This window comes from Mastomys coucha, unplaced genomic scaffold (assembly GCF_008632895.1).
Source record: "Mastomys coucha isolate ucsf_1 unplaced genomic scaffold, UCSF_Mcou_1 pScaffold9, whole genome shotgun sequence".
NCBI classification, from domain to species: Eukaryota; Metazoa; Chordata; class Mammalia; order Rodentia; family Muridae; genus Mastomys; species Mastomys coucha.
The window spans coordinates 57,975,039-57,990,481 of record NW_022196915.1 but is presented as its reverse complement, the minus strand read 5'-3'; the positions used below and the strand labels follow the sequence as shown (position 1 = coordinate 57,990,481).

The window sequence follows — 15,443 nt, the reverse complement described above, 5'->3', positions numbered from 1 at the left end:
TCTCTCTCTCTCTCTCTCTCTCTCATCCACACACATAATGTTCTCTATGTGTGTGTCTGTCTGTCTCTGTGAGTGTCTCCTTGTCTCTTTTCTCTCTTCTCTTTGTCTCTCTCTGTCTTTCTGCCTCTCTGTTTCTCTCGTGTATGCATGCACACACACACACACATACACACACACACACACACACACACACACAACTTTGGAGATTCTAGCCAGCTTCAAGAAGCTCTGTGCAAACTAAAGTCTTTAATTCATGTTATGTAGTACAACAGAATAATTAGGAGACCCACCCCTGGAGCCCACCCATCTAGACTTGATTAAAACTCTGCTTCTCTGCAGACTGGAAGTGGGAAGGCAGTGGCATGCCCTTTCTGTGCTTCAGTATTGTCTTCTGGAAAATGCCTAGCACATATAATCACTTAATAAATGCTACCTATTTATTATGCATAAAAATAATAAATTACATAACCTGCAATGGAACCAGCCCTAGAAAATAAAGAACGGCAGCTATTTACACTTTAGAACACCAGTACTCCAGATTTCTTTCAGGAAGCAGAATCTATAATCAGTGTGTCCTTGTGTTAAATAATGGCCAGCATTTAATGAAATTGTTTAAGACTGTTTACTTAACCCATGAAGCTATCCTGCCAGGTTAATATGCACTGAGTTTAGAGGAATATTGACTCTCATATTCTGGGCTTTGGTCAATTGAAGCAACAAGCCACGGTAGGCCAGAATCTCACTCCAGTTAGGCTTAGACCGGTGATTGAGATGAGGTCTCTTATGGCTCCTCTATACTGGGGAGGGGGGTTCTCACAGGGCTGTCTGCTGAAAGAGGACTTTCCAGTCCTGCAAAAGCTGGCAGACTCTGGGGAAAGGGAAATGTGGCCTGTTGCTTGAGTCCAGGAGATGGAGAAAGTTTGTTTTTTATTTAAGAAACTTGAACTTAAAGGAAAAGCTTGGTGACATAAGAACAGGAATAATAAGAAATAAGGGTATATTTTTAATCCTGTTTCCTCCCAGAGAAACACATGAGCCAGCAGTCCATGTCTGCCTCCTGTGTCATGGCTACTCTCTGTAAGTGTGGAGAATGGTACAGAGAGACCAAGGGACCTGTCTTAAACCTTAAGCTTCAAAACCAGGGCTAAAACCCAATTCCTGGGCATACATATCCTGCATACTGCATACACAAGGCCTTACAACAGGATATATGTGCTTATTTTCTCTTTCCCTTTGTCCAGAGCTCTGGTCATAATGGCCCAAGTCAGTCCTGCCCAGGCTTTCCACTGGACCACACTCTGTACACCACTCTGTCAGGAAGTGACGCTTTCAGACAGCAATGATTAACCACCCGAATGATAGTAAGTGGCACAGATAGTAAGTGCGGTAGGCTTTTAAAAATAGCTCTGAAAGCCCTTGGTGCATACAGAAAGGGCAGACTGACACTCTGAGTATCTCAAGGAGGAGGACACAAGTAGCACAAATGCTGAACTGAATGACCTTTCCCCACACTGCCAGCTTGGGGCTGTTAAGAACTGCAGGCCACAGTGAGGAGACCTGGACCACAGAGGGGCCTCTGCCTAAAGAAGTCTGACAGGAGGCTGTTGGCACTGAGGTCTGCCCAGATGTGGTGGTGACAGGAGTGAGGGTTGTGTTTCAAAAGGAAGGTTTAGAATGAAGCGACAAAGACTTGTGAAGAAAATATGAACAGAGCGGTGTTGCAAACGGGGACCAACCCAGGAGGAAAAAGGAAGCAGTATTGGACACATCAAACCAAGGCACAAATGCATGAAAATCTTAGTGTGCATCTCCACCTCTCCCCTGATGAAGGGCTGAAATGGCTGCTGTGGATTAGACATAACTAAGCTTCCTACAGGAATGCTGGGCATGCGCTGGATTCCAAGTGCTCAGAGCCAGGCCCCTAGAGATGAGAGTATGGCCAAGTGATTATCAATCAAGGGGACTGAAAACCAAGTAGGTGATCTAGGGCAGTTCTCGGACTAGAAGAGCCAGAGAGAGTGCAGATGGAGAAAGTTGTGCTGGGCACAGGAGGCACAGTGCAACCTGTATCATGATTGCCAATCTTCTATTTTAATTTTTTTTTTTTTAATTTTGCTTTGAGGCAACAGCAGTAAATCTATTGAGCATCAATAAATATAATACATTGGAATTCCGGCAATATGATTACCTACTGCTATCAACACTGCTGCAGGTAGAGCTCCCCCAAACTGCTGTTTTTCCTACAAGCACAAACCCAGTGTTTGGAGACTGCCAGCATTAGCTGACCACACTTGCAGATAGCTGTTTGTTTATGTGCATTCCTTTCTCTGACTCTTAGTCTGCCCATCTCTCATTATCCTAAGCACACAAACCCTTGCAGATATAAATACCCGTCTTGTCTTGGCCTGTGGTGACTACTGCAGAGCTACTGTTCGCTGTGGCTGGGGCACATGCCCACCTCTTTGGGAACAGAAACCTGAAATCCTGTATTTCTCCTCATTCCAGCTTCCCCATATCCTAGCAATTTCACAGGTGAGAAATTTTCTCTGAGCCTATGTAAACAGACACCTGATTAAACTAGAGAACTTAGGAGATGAACACCAATACAAAGATTTTCATATTTTTATTGTAAATAGCCCAAATATTTGGTCCCATTTCCAGTTTAAATGGGCAAACCATAATATTGATGGCTTGCAACAGATGCAAGATGAATTGAGCTTCTCTACCAGCTAGCTGAACCACTTTTAATGGGGAATATATCGAAGCTATAAATTCCTGCAGACAGGATTGCTATGCAATAGCATAATATATCTTCTATTCAATCTTTTATACATTATGTTTTGTCCTGCATCCCCGTGGATATATTTATGGATCGGGAGCTTTTCAGTGAAGACACACCAAGCACCTCCTCCTTTCCTTCTCTGCATTTCCACGGCCCCTGGAGATAGACCTCATTTATTGTTTTTCTTTACCAGAGAGTTGGAGTTTGCTCTTTGTCCTCAGGGCTGAGCATCCTCGAGAGAATGGTGCTTTGTGACTCCAAACTTCTCTGGGATGTTTTGGTCCACTAGGAGGCAGAGAGGACACCAGGAGAAATGAATAGACACCTATAGCTAGGAATAAATGCTTCCACTGTGCTCTCTCCTGGCATAACGGCTGAACTCTGACCTCTAGCCATATTTTCATATCACAAGCGGTATAACCTGCTAAACCACGATTCCTCTGCTGCTGGTGGTGTGCAGCTTTCCCCACTGGCCAGAATGAGACTGTTGTAGTTACTTTTGCATTTCCTTCATCAAAGTGTTGATGGGAGCCTGTTTGTTTTGACTCCCTCTTTCAGAGAAATTTCAATTCAACCTAGTGAGAGGATATGATACAAACGTGGTAGCCAGATAAGTGGAAGAGACTCTTCACACCGTGATGAATGGAAAAGCCAGAACTAGAGGTGAATAGGATCACTTGCCAGACCCCACTTCCTCAAGGATCCATAGCCTTAGTCACCAACTAGGACTGAGTATTCCATGCACCAGCCTATAGGGAACATACCAGATTCAAATCGCACTGAAGACCTAATAAACCTAAGTCAGTCCTCGCTCCCATGAACTATGTGGAAACAAACTATAATACGCAGCAACAAGAGGAGAGAGCAGCTACCTCATGGGAGCATCTTTGAGATAACTGACTCTGGTCAGCCTCTCAACTTGTCAGTTTCCAGCCGTTTGGCATGTGCTTTATTGAAAACCCCAGTTCCTTCACCTATAAAAACAAGGGTAATAGTATTCCCAGTGGTGTTCTGGTAAATATTTAATGACTCTATTGTGTTTATTACCTTTGTTTTAATGCATTTTATTTAATAGCAAATTTATATAATTTTAGTTTTAGTAACAGCCCTCTTTAAAAAAAAAAATAACCTACTCACCAGATTTCTGAAACTGTAGCAGTCAGCTTTTGCAAGCTGGTAGGAGGCAGTTCTCACACAACCCTAAGTCCTGCAGAGCATGCTTATGAAGGCCAACCTCTGAAGGCTTAGCACATGTTCCTAATACCCAGTGCAGAGGCTGTAAGCACTAATAATACTGGGACGTTTAGGGATAAGGACAGAACACTTTAACCTGTAGATAAAGACTTAAAAACAGAAAAGTAAAGCCTCATTTGCAACCTAAAATTTATTCAGTATGCCTTTAAAACACATGAAAAGGGAGTACACCCACCCACCCCAAAACAGAGTAAGGAAAGGGGGCGGGGTGGGGTATTGATGCTAAGAGGTGTTTTGGACCATCTTCAGTACAGGAGGTTGAGGAAGGAGAATCTGTGACCACCCCACCTCCTCTAGTCCTTTTGGGGGTTAGAGCATTACAAGGTTCAGGGATCTGTATTATGTCTTCAGAAATGGTTTGAATCTGGAATGTTCCCCTAGTCATCTGTCACTATTCCAAAAGGCAGGCCTAAGGGCTGCACTCCAAAACTAAATGGAAGTACTTTTGTACAGCACTTACTATAACTAGTCCGCTGTTTCCATCCCTCCACTTACAATGCCAGAGACAGACTATGAACACATCTGCACAAACAGCTGTACTTTTAGCTAGGTCATTAAAGAATGGATGGCAAGGAAGATTAATGGAGCTGTCTCCCTGGGTAAAGTATGGCACTGTTAACCACAACTTTATTGGTTGTTGGGAAAGTGAGGTAACTCACAGAAAGTGGTTAGCACAGTGTGCATTTCCTCATGCTAGTATAGTTCTTGTTGGGCCTGGGAAAGCCCAAACTAGTGATGTAGATGGCTGTTTAATAATAATGATTGTCCAACAAACATTTACCTTCTTTGGATTGTAAGCCTAAGAGATTCCATTTGCTGCTTTTTGGATCCCCATACCACTGCATGACCCAGTGATCCAAAGAGCCTTAGTGCCCACATACATAAAGGGCATTAGAAGGCTGGTGAGCTCATCTCTCCCACACTTTGCCAATTCAATTCAAGCTCTGCAAGCCCACAAAAAAAATCAGAGATTACCATAATCCTCCCTCTCCTGTTCCCTGCTTCCTATTCCTTCTCATTCTCTTCTTCATTTTTCTTCTCCAGAGAAGGAACACAGGGTCTGAAGTCAGAGGCTCTGCATCTACTCACAGCCCACAAACTTCTTAACCAGGGTCCTTAACATCCTTGGCTGCAAATTAGGAACCAGTCCTAACACAGGGATGATAGAAAGAGTAATTTAAAATGCTTTGTAAACTGACTCATCCACCTAGGATGATGATTAGTGCCTTTGGTATAGTAATGTGTGGCCTGGAAAACATCTAGACCTATGATCTTGTGTGTGTGCAGCCCTAGGTAGAGACGGGTAACAGTGGTTTGAGGGTTAGCTATGTAGCGAGAGCTTCTAGGCTGGTCTGAAAGCTATACTCTGGGCTAAAGCCGGAAGCACTTTGGGAAAATAGGGTGAAGCCAGATTACCAGTTCAGACTTTACAGTGCAGGTAATGGGATATTTAGGAGCTTTGAGCAGAGGAATGACATGTAATTGAATTTGCTGAATCTTGTCAACTTGACTTGCTCTCCTGTCTCCATTACCTCAGTAAATAGAGGCAGTTCTCAGGTCTTAACTTCTCTCTCTCTCTCTCTCTCTCTCTCTCTCTCTCTCTCTCTCTCTCTCTCTCTCTCTCTCTCTCTCTCTCTCTCTTAGAAGTAACAGGGCAGTGGATGAGAATGTCCAGGGTACTCCAGAATTAATAGCCAGGACTCCCATAAAGTACTAAAATGTCACTGAAAGTGCCATATTCTCATGACAGCTTCCAGGACTTAGAGCCAGATACTGCTTCTAGTAATAGGAGTCTGAGAGGCTCTGCAGCCACCAGCCATCCCCCACAACCCCATTCTTGACCATGTAAGACAGTGGCTGCTCAGAAAAGGCCATGGAATCCCAAGTTATTAACTTACTGGAGTAGGCAGTAGTCTTTTCAACCCCCCAGTGAGTGATGACATTCTGTCAGCTTTCTAATTCTATAAAGAATCCCTGAGGTAATTGACTTTCAAGGAAAACAGTTATTTTGGCTCTGCCTTTTAGAGCCTTCAGTCCAGACTCCATTGCTTTGACCAAAATAGTTAGTAAATCATAGTGGGTATGTTTTGAGGAGGCCCATTCATCTCATGGTTGAGAACAAAAGAGAGAAAGGGGAATAGAAGAAATGACTCCCATTGTCTAATTCAAGGGCACAACTCCAATGAACTCAGACCCTTTCACGCATTTACCACCTCTCAATAGTACTACACTGGAGGCCAAGTCTTAACACATGGGCCACTGGGGTACATTGCACTCCATAGTACAACTGAGGGCAAGGGGACACTGGATGAGGCCAGATATGAAGAGCATAAGATGGGATTTTAAGTACCACTGGACCTCAAATCTATGTATATTCAAACTTGAGTGCTGCAGCTGCCCAGATGTGTAAACACAACCACATTTCTCAACTTTCCTATAGCTCCTTTATGTCACTACTAAAACTAAGATAGTAGTAGACACACCAGTTGTATCTATAAGCCAGGAAGAGGACCCTTACCAGAACCCAGCCATATTGTCACTCTGACCTCAGGACTGCCAGTTTCCAAAATGATAAGAAAATAAGTTTCTGTTGTAAAACTTCTCAGTCTGTGGAGTTTTATTATGACAGCCCAAACTAGACAAAACCCCAGACTGAATGTTGGAGTGGAGCATAGTAAAAACTGAGTAAGCCCTTGACTATTACTGAACATTGATTCATCAAGGTACCTGTGACACTCTCCCATCCTTAGCTAAGTTAAAAAAAAATACATGCATAGTCAGGAGAAGAGTGGAGGAATGAAGGCAGTGGGATAGCTAAGGTTCAATCCGTGGGCATGTCAAACAAATAACTGTTTCCATTGACCACGTGATACTCTGAGAGATGCCACTCTACCATACCCCCTCTACAACAGAGTGCCTACCACATGAGTGCACTCAATAGCCTAGGGGCCATGAATCAATTCCACTCAAGGAAGTTGAAGGAGGATCAGGTGGAGAACCTCAAAATCACTGAGAAATTGGAGAGATCAGTGTTGGGACACTTGACAGAATGAAGTCATAGCTTACCAGTCAACTACACCCAGCAGCCAGCCTGACGGAGCCCAAGAAGCAAGTTGCATAGCAGAGTAAGTGATGGCATTCCCACTATGAAACTGACTGCTTGCTCATCATTTTGTGGGGTAGGATGTCTGATTTTCCACGCAGGAGCTCAGATTCCAAGATTCAAGATTTCCATACCAAGATTCAAAAAAATTTCCCCTGTAGAAAAAGGAAGAGGGAAAATTAATCCTGCAGAGGAAGCAGGACCCCTAAGCCAACAAGATAGCTGCTCAATTTAGGGGACAACAATTCATTCTTTCTTATAGTGACTTCTGGTGGCAACCTTTCTAATCGGGCAGCCTTCTAACCAAACATCCCTCTTTACCAAACTTAGCCTTCTCTGTAGGCCTCTTGTGCATGTTCAGCACTCATAGTCCAGTGGTCAGGCAGGTCAGCTGTCTAGTGGATACAGCACTAGGCTATTCAGGAAATGTGCACACCAATGACACAGACTCCCAAACTTTCTCTGCTAGACTCTCCCTACTTCTTGGCAAGAACAAATCTCATCTCGATGCCTGTATTCCCTTTTGTCCATGCTTTGCTCCCATTTTCTCTGCCTTGGAACCTTTATGTGGTAGGAACTGATCTGAATATGAAGGCTATCCAGGTTCTCTTCATAGCCAGCTCTATCAAGCAGCACTTCTGAACCAACAGGAGCCCTAAGCAAGTAAGAAAACTGCATATATGTTATATGTGTGCTGCTCTGAGCCTTTTTGCCATGAAAGAACACATTGCTTCTTACCATGATCTTTTAATTGGTGAACCAAGCTGTCATAACTGAAGACTTACTGGGCCAATTACATTTAGAGGACAGGGTAGGCATGATATAGATGGTCTGCACTCAGTGGAACAGTCCCACCCAAGGAAACATTACTGTATACCTTGCCTGTTATATGCCTCAGAGTCACTAAAGTAGAAGGTGCAGCTCTTCTGTTTCTTTGATTCAGACCAGAACATCCCGCCCTTCATCTTGAGCTGTTATTTCTGTTTCATTCAAGGTCATTCTGTGCTATTTTATCTCCTACTCAAGTGCTTAATTCTTACTCTGATAACTTTGCATTTTAGCATCCACCTATATCTTCCTGCTTTCATCACCTTCCTTTTTTATGGAGAATACTTCCAACTGGTTCTTAAGGTCAAATATACTGATTCTCACAAAATAAGCAGCCATTTTGTATCATGGTCACTAATAAGTGTGCACATATATGTGTGTGTAATTTTAGATTCATTTTTTTATTTCAAAAGGTGTAAAATATACCCTAGCCTAGTTTACCCCACCCAAAGGCATCTCCTATAAGCTATTTGTGTGTATTCTTCTATAGGTGATCTGTATTTTTAGAACCTTTATATGGTATGAATTGGTCTGAATATGAAGGCTAACCAGGTTCTTTTCATAGCCAGCTCTATCAAGCAGCACTTCTGAACCAACAGGAGCCCTAAGCAAGTAAGAAAACTGCATATATCTTACTTTTCTCACACAAATGCTTGCATATTCCATGCTGTATATTCTATATTGCATATTCCGTAAGTTACAGAGATATTCCTTAACCTGTACCTGGAATGTTCTACACTTTTCTGAATGAAGACTCATCATTCCACTGTGGTATGATCTCCATTATTTACCAACACCCATTGATGGATATCTCCTTTAGTATATGCAATGATATGTTTAATAGCTGGGTACAAATAATGTTCTGCATCAGCACAAATGCAGCTGCAGAATGTATTCTAGAACTGGAATTAATGAGCCAAAGGATATGTGCACTTACTGTGGATAAAGAATATTTGATTTATATTCCTACTAACAATATGTTAGGAATCCCTGTCATTCAAAACTTGCCATTGTGATTTGGATACATGATGACTCTCACATGTTCACAGTTGTGGTTCTGATCGGTGGCATTGCTTTGGGAGGTTCTGGAAAGTATAGGACATTGAAGCCTAGCTTGAGAAGTGTGTCAGGTCACTAGGGGCATGTTCTCCAGTACTGTATCTTGTCCTGAGCTCCTCTCTCCATCTCTCTCCATCCTGTCTGCCATGACTGAGCAGTCTCTGCCACATGGTCTTATAGCTGTGATGCTCTGCTTCAATGTGGCTCCTGAATCAGCAGAGCACCAAAAGACTGAAGCATCTGAAACATGAGGGAAATAAAGCCTTCCTCCTTTTCAACTTAGTTTTCTGGGCTGTTTTGTTACAGTAATGACAAAAACAATACATCTGCCCAACAAGTTGCAACAAATTTTGTAACTTAGTCAATATAAGCATCTTATTATAATGTAACTTAGTTTTCTTATATATGAGAGTCAATGTAATTTACTATTTAGAGTTCTTTTTGTTTCCTTTTATTCTCCAGATCTTTTTTTTATTAGATGTTTTCTTTATTTACAATATCTCCTTTCCTAGGTTCCCCTCCAAAAAAAGAAAAAAAATAGAAAAAAAGAAAAGAGAAGAAAACAAAAACTAAAACAAACCCCTGTTCCCTCCCCCCTCCCCCTGCTCACCACCCCACACCTTCCTGCTTACTGGCCCTGGCATTCCCCTACACTGGGGCATAGAACCTTCACAGGGCCAAGGGCCTCTCTTCTCATTGATGACCAACTTGGCCATCCTCTGCTACATATGCTGCTGGAGCAATGAGTCCCACCATGTGTACTCTTTGGTTGGTAGTTTAGTCCCTAGGAGCTCTGAGGGTACTAGTTAGTCCATATTGTTGTTCATCCTAAGGGGCTGCAAACCCTTCAGCTCCTTTGGTCCCTTCTCTAGCTCCTTCATTGGAGACCCTGTGCTTCGTCCAATGGATGGCTGTGAGCCTCTACTTATTTATTAGTCGGGTACTAGACCTGTTCCCTTATTGGTGTTTGGGCAGACATAATATATATAATGTGTGACAAACCTTCTGTCTCATGTCATTTACTTCTTAATTTATTCATTATGTTTTCCATGAAAAAATGTATATATTGTCTGAATTTCAATCCTTTATTTTCTTTTGACTTTCTTCATCTTCCTCCTATAACTCCTCCCTCTTCCTCTTTGCTGAGTTATTGAGTTTTATATTGAACTATAAAACATCTTTCTTACTCTGGTGTGATTAATAATAAAGATTGGAAATTCCTATGAATTGTTTAGATATCAATCTGGTGAATGTGTGGTTCTTCTGCAATTTATTTTAGATTAGAAGATGATTTAGAAATTAAAATGTATTGTGTTCTGAATAACTTCACGGTTCCTCTAAAATTTGCTGAGGAGTTTATTTTAATTCATTTATTTTAAATGAACCTATAGCAAGAAAGAAGGGAAGCATAGGACATCAGGTAGGGTCCTGAACTTTGACATCTTATGTCGGGGGTTCAAAGGTCAGGTTAGACTAGAAATTCCTTGTGTATTCTGTATTGTTACTAACACGGTATCCTCCAGGCATTTTTGTTACTGGATCTTCAACCCTAACAAGTTACTGTTTCTCATCATCTATCTATACAAGCATACCTTTGCATTTCTTTTAAATTCATATGTTATTATTATTTTGGTTGCCATTATAACAATGTTATCCTGCTATAATTTTAGTCTCTGCCTGATTATTTGTGTGTGAAGACTTCCATTACCTGAATATTGTTTTCTCTGAGGCTTCTTACTAAATTCTCTTAGAATCTGTAATAGTTTGAAGTTGGTTCTCTTGACTTGTCTTGGTATTAAATTCATGCAACCTTTAATTACTAATAACATCACCACCTTTACCCCCAGTATTTATAGTGTTTATTTCTATCTCTTATTTAATTACCTTATGGAATATCTCAACTAGTAGACATTCTTATCTTGTTACTGACTTTAATGCGAATGTTTTGCTATCTTATACCATTAAATATAATCTTAGCTTAGAGCTAGAGGTAGCTATTTTTTATCAAATTAAGGGAATATCTGTCTGTTCTATCAAACTAACACTTTTATTATGAGTTAAGTTTGCATTTTATTCTAAATGCCTTTTCCATAGTCATACTGTTTTCTATCCATAAATGTTGTGAATCAGAGCTGGCTAAATGACCCAGTGGGCAATGGTGCCTGGTATTAAGCCTGATGGCCAGAGTTCCATTCCTGAACACACATGGGAGATATCTGACTCCCATAAATTGTTTCTGATTTCTACCCACCTACTATGGTACATGCTTACACACATATATAAAGGAAAAAAGAAATAAACTAAAAGATGTTGTGAGCCATATTCTTTATTGCATCTTACACTGCTATACTGCCTACGACACGCTAGGCACTCTTCTAGTCTCCATGTTTTCCAAAGGAAACACATTTAAGTGGTCCCTGCCTTCCAGGAGCTTACTCTTTACTCAAAGATTGTGATCAAAGAGATTTGTCATGAGTTGGTGGTGGAAATGCATGAGTAGATCCTTTCACATTGCATGATCCTTGAATTCCTCAGTGGACCAAGTCTTTACAACAAAGATGAACCAGAATATTGTTCTCAGATTTTCCCAATCTGTTACATAAGAAACTCTAAAGGGAATTTACCAAGCATCCATGAAGGTAGTAATCAGAGAGAGAAAATATATTTATGTGCCCTGATAAGGGCCGAGTGTTGAATAAACTGTCATTTTATGGCATTGTATTAGAAATTCTGGGGGGAAATCAGACTCATAGAATAGCTAAGTGGTTCAAAATGTATAGTTCATATTAAAACAGGAGAACATGGAATCATTCTCTGGGAAATAGTTGGAAAACACAGGGTGAGATTTCAGTTTCCCAGCCAGTCAGTTGTAAACCCCACTGTCTTACACCATTGAGACCCATCACTAGCTTGCCCAGAGTCCCAGTTCCCATCTTTATTTTAGCAGACGGTGGCATCAGTTAGAGAGCAATCTCTGATAAGAAGCTATTTCTGTTTCCCCCATGTTAGCTCTTCTCCCCTGTTAGGTATCAAGGGGCTCACCTTAAAAACATTTCTCATATTGTAGTAATGCCTGTGGGAGCTCACAGTATCATGGTACACAATAGCTCACAGATGCCTTATTCGCATCCTTTTGTTAGCTCAACTATGTGCTCCAGGCTTGGCTCCAGGACTCACTTTGAAAGTGTGTGACTAGAAATGCTCCACAAGCAACAATTTGAACAGTGCTGTGCTAGGACAACGCCTCAACAAATAAAGTGCTTTCTACATAAGCAGAAGGACCAGAGTTTGGATCCCCAGAACCTCTGTAAAGGCTGGGTGGGTGTGGTAGACTATAATTGTAGCACTCAGAATGAAAAGACAAGGTCTGTGGAGAAAGAAAGCTAGCTAGCTAAACTAACCCCATGTTGCCAGATTTGCATTCAATTGAGAAATGTTCCTCACTGAATAGGTATAAAGGAATGCAAGAAGATTCCAGCCTTCACAAGCATGTGCACATGTGTACACATCCCACTGTACACATACCTGCACACATAGATGCACACACACACACACACATCTATACACACTCTTTGTGCTTTTCAGTGTTTTGTTTACAACCTAGAGACAGCCTTACAAAGACTCTGACCACCTGGACAACAAAAAGGTAAGATGATTTAAAAGAAAACCCTTTAACTGAGTCCCTCTAAATCAGCCAGTTTGCCAAGGTCTGACTTCTGAGTAAAGTCAGCGTATAGCATCCAGTCTCAGACTAGCCACTCCCAAAGAGGGACCACAACTGACCAAAAGAAATTTATGAACTACCAGAACTAAAACTGGGAGATGGTTTGCTATATCCAGCAAGTCCTGGCCGATATATCTGCCCCCTCCACTTCAATCACAATCATGTTGAAGGTCACGTTTATATCTTATTTACAGAATACAAGATCTATTTAACTGTGGGGCACAGAGTACTAGATTTCCGTGAAAACTCTGACATCAGAAGGAGAGATTCCGACTGTGCCCTAGTCCAAGCCACATCAGTCAACAAGTTCCCTCGGGTACAATCTGTTCCTGTGATAACATTTATTACATTTTGGGGGCTGATTTGCATAAATGTTTTCTCCAGCACCCGAAAGCAGAGAGCTCTTTGTGCTCACTGACTGCTGTGTCATACAGTGCCTAGCACAATCATGTGGCAGGCCTTTGGCAAATATCTATTGAAAACAGAAAAATGACTTAGCTTTGCATTAAAGCATCCAGTGAAGTGGCCTGATGGGAGATGTATTAATCATCCATTTCCCTCATCTACAGCCTTGCAGCCTCTATGTTCTCCTTAGGAAGTTTCCTGTAAGCAGACTGCTCCAGAACAGAGAGTAGTTGAAGGGTGGTGGGGGCTAAGGGACATTCTTAGGAGCCAGGCAGAGTTGCCATTTTATGTTGGAAATAGGCTGGTACTTGTATTCCAAGGGCATCGTTCTTTCCACTGGTCACTCATTCACAAAGCCATTGGTCAAGGAAAGAATAGCAGTAGCAAATGAGTTGATGGGACACCAGAGCCCTAATCTGCTGTGTGCCCTGTTCTGCGAGCCTAACTCCTTGGAGTCCCTCCTTGACCATCTCATATACCAGCATAAAAACATTAAAACTAATATGAACTTGTTTTCAAGAAGTAAGGCCAAGAGACCACCTTCAGCTTACAAGTAGTCTGTGTTCTCTACATTCGCACTTTAGAAGGCTGTGTAGAATGGAGGGTTATATTTTTCCATAGAAACCATATTGAAAATGATGGTTAGGTTCTCTGGCTCCCATTCAAAAAGCCTATTCGAACTATAATGTAACTGAAATAACATGTATTTGCAAAGAAAATCGGCAGGGAAAATATTGTTACAATACTAGTAATTAAAACAAAAAAAAATGATGCCTTGGAACAAGAAGCAGTATTTCTGACTCATCTCAAATGCCAGGGCTTGAAGAAAAGTGGATTTAATTAGAAAGAAAAGAGGCAGCAGAAAGGCTTTGTGGACATCAAAAGGCACTTTAAGTCCCCTAAATAGGAGCTTTGCTCACCCCTCCTGAGGTAAGCATGTTCTGTTCTCAAGTACTCCACTCTAGTCATGTGACATTCAGTGTGATCTGTTCCAAGTAAAATAGAAGTTTCATTTGGTGTTGAATTTGAAAGATAAAAAAACGTGTGAGAAAGAGATTGGTCAACCTGGGAAATCTAAGGGGTGTTTTCCAGACTCCTTAAGCCCCATCCTAAGTTGTTACTTCATTTCTTCTGCTACAGCCTGCTAGAAGGTTTCTCTCCATTTTGTGAATGGAACCCTAAGGTTGGATAGGAAATGAACTTAGCAAAAAGTTTGGTCTTAGGGTTGTGAAATTCTAAAGCCCATTTCTCCTTGGCTGTAAATGAAGAGAACTAAATGAAATGAGTAGTATTATTTGTATGGTCTTCAATCCAAGTAATGGGGCTGAAAAGGCTATAGTCTTGACATGTTAGAAGTATTCAATGAGTGGAATATTTGAGCTATTGGAAACCAATGCTCAGGATTCTAGAAAGAGTCAGCCCAGGTATGAGAAACCCCTCATTGACTAGTGTTACAGCACTAGGTATGAGTCCTTCTCTTTAGGAACTAGAAGCCTAAAATGGACAATCCACAGTATGATTCAATCCATAAAGAGCCAATGTAGAGACCAATCAAAACACTACAGGAGAGAAGTTAATAAATAAGTAAATAAAGCTAAGTGAATCACAGAAGATAGATGCTTCTTGTGAGGAGTTCCTTCTCCTTGGCTAAGTAAACTCTGAGAGTGAAGGGGGAAGAAAAGGAACAGCAAATTACCATCTCCTCTCATGGTGACCAACTCAGAGCTTCTTGCTCATAAAATTTAAAAAATAAAATTAAATTAAAAGGGAACTAGTTCCCTTGGGCTCCTGGGAAGCCCCTGGGCTCCTGGAGAGTGCCTGCACTCTCTGGAGATATCTACAGGCATGCAAACGCTCCATTGTGTGGCTTCACTTCCACAGCTGCCATTAGATGATGGAGTTACAGGTTCTGAGATGGTAGCAGCAGTTGCCAGGGGCAAAGGGCCAATTTCCTGGGGACCATGTACTTTGACTTTGGGCATAGCCCCATGATGAGGGCAGCCCTTTCATCCTTCAGGGCCACATCGCTCCCACTCAGTTCATCCAGCATGAATATTGCCATCTGCTCTGTGTCAATAGCACAGGAGTGCTACTGGATAAGCAGATGTCCCAGTGTGGTGCCTCCCCTGGAGGAATCCATGACCCAATTACAGAGAAAAGGCCAACACCAGAAGCAAGCAGAGAACAATTTTAAGACAAAAACTGTGGGCTTTCTATTGAATTCTGCAACTTACACCATTTCCCTCCATCTTCCTCCAACTCCTTTGGATTGTTATTGAGTATATAAT

The 15,443-nt window shown here is 41.6% G+C and overlaps 1 long non-coding RNA gene across 1 annotated transcript in view; it reads right to left on the bottom strand.

The window, feature by feature from the left end:
- The window catches only part of LOC116085065, a 66,818-nt gene extending 59,530 nt beyond the window's left edge, over positions 1 to 7,288 (bottom strand). Inside the window, exon 1 of the long non-coding RNA XR_004116395.1 lies at positions 7,103 to 7,288. This is a non-coding gene — a long non-coding RNA (uncharacterized LOC116085065). The remainder of the gene's footprint in view (positions 1 to 7,102) is intronic.
- Positions 7,289 to 15,443: the final 8,155 nt, after the last annotated feature.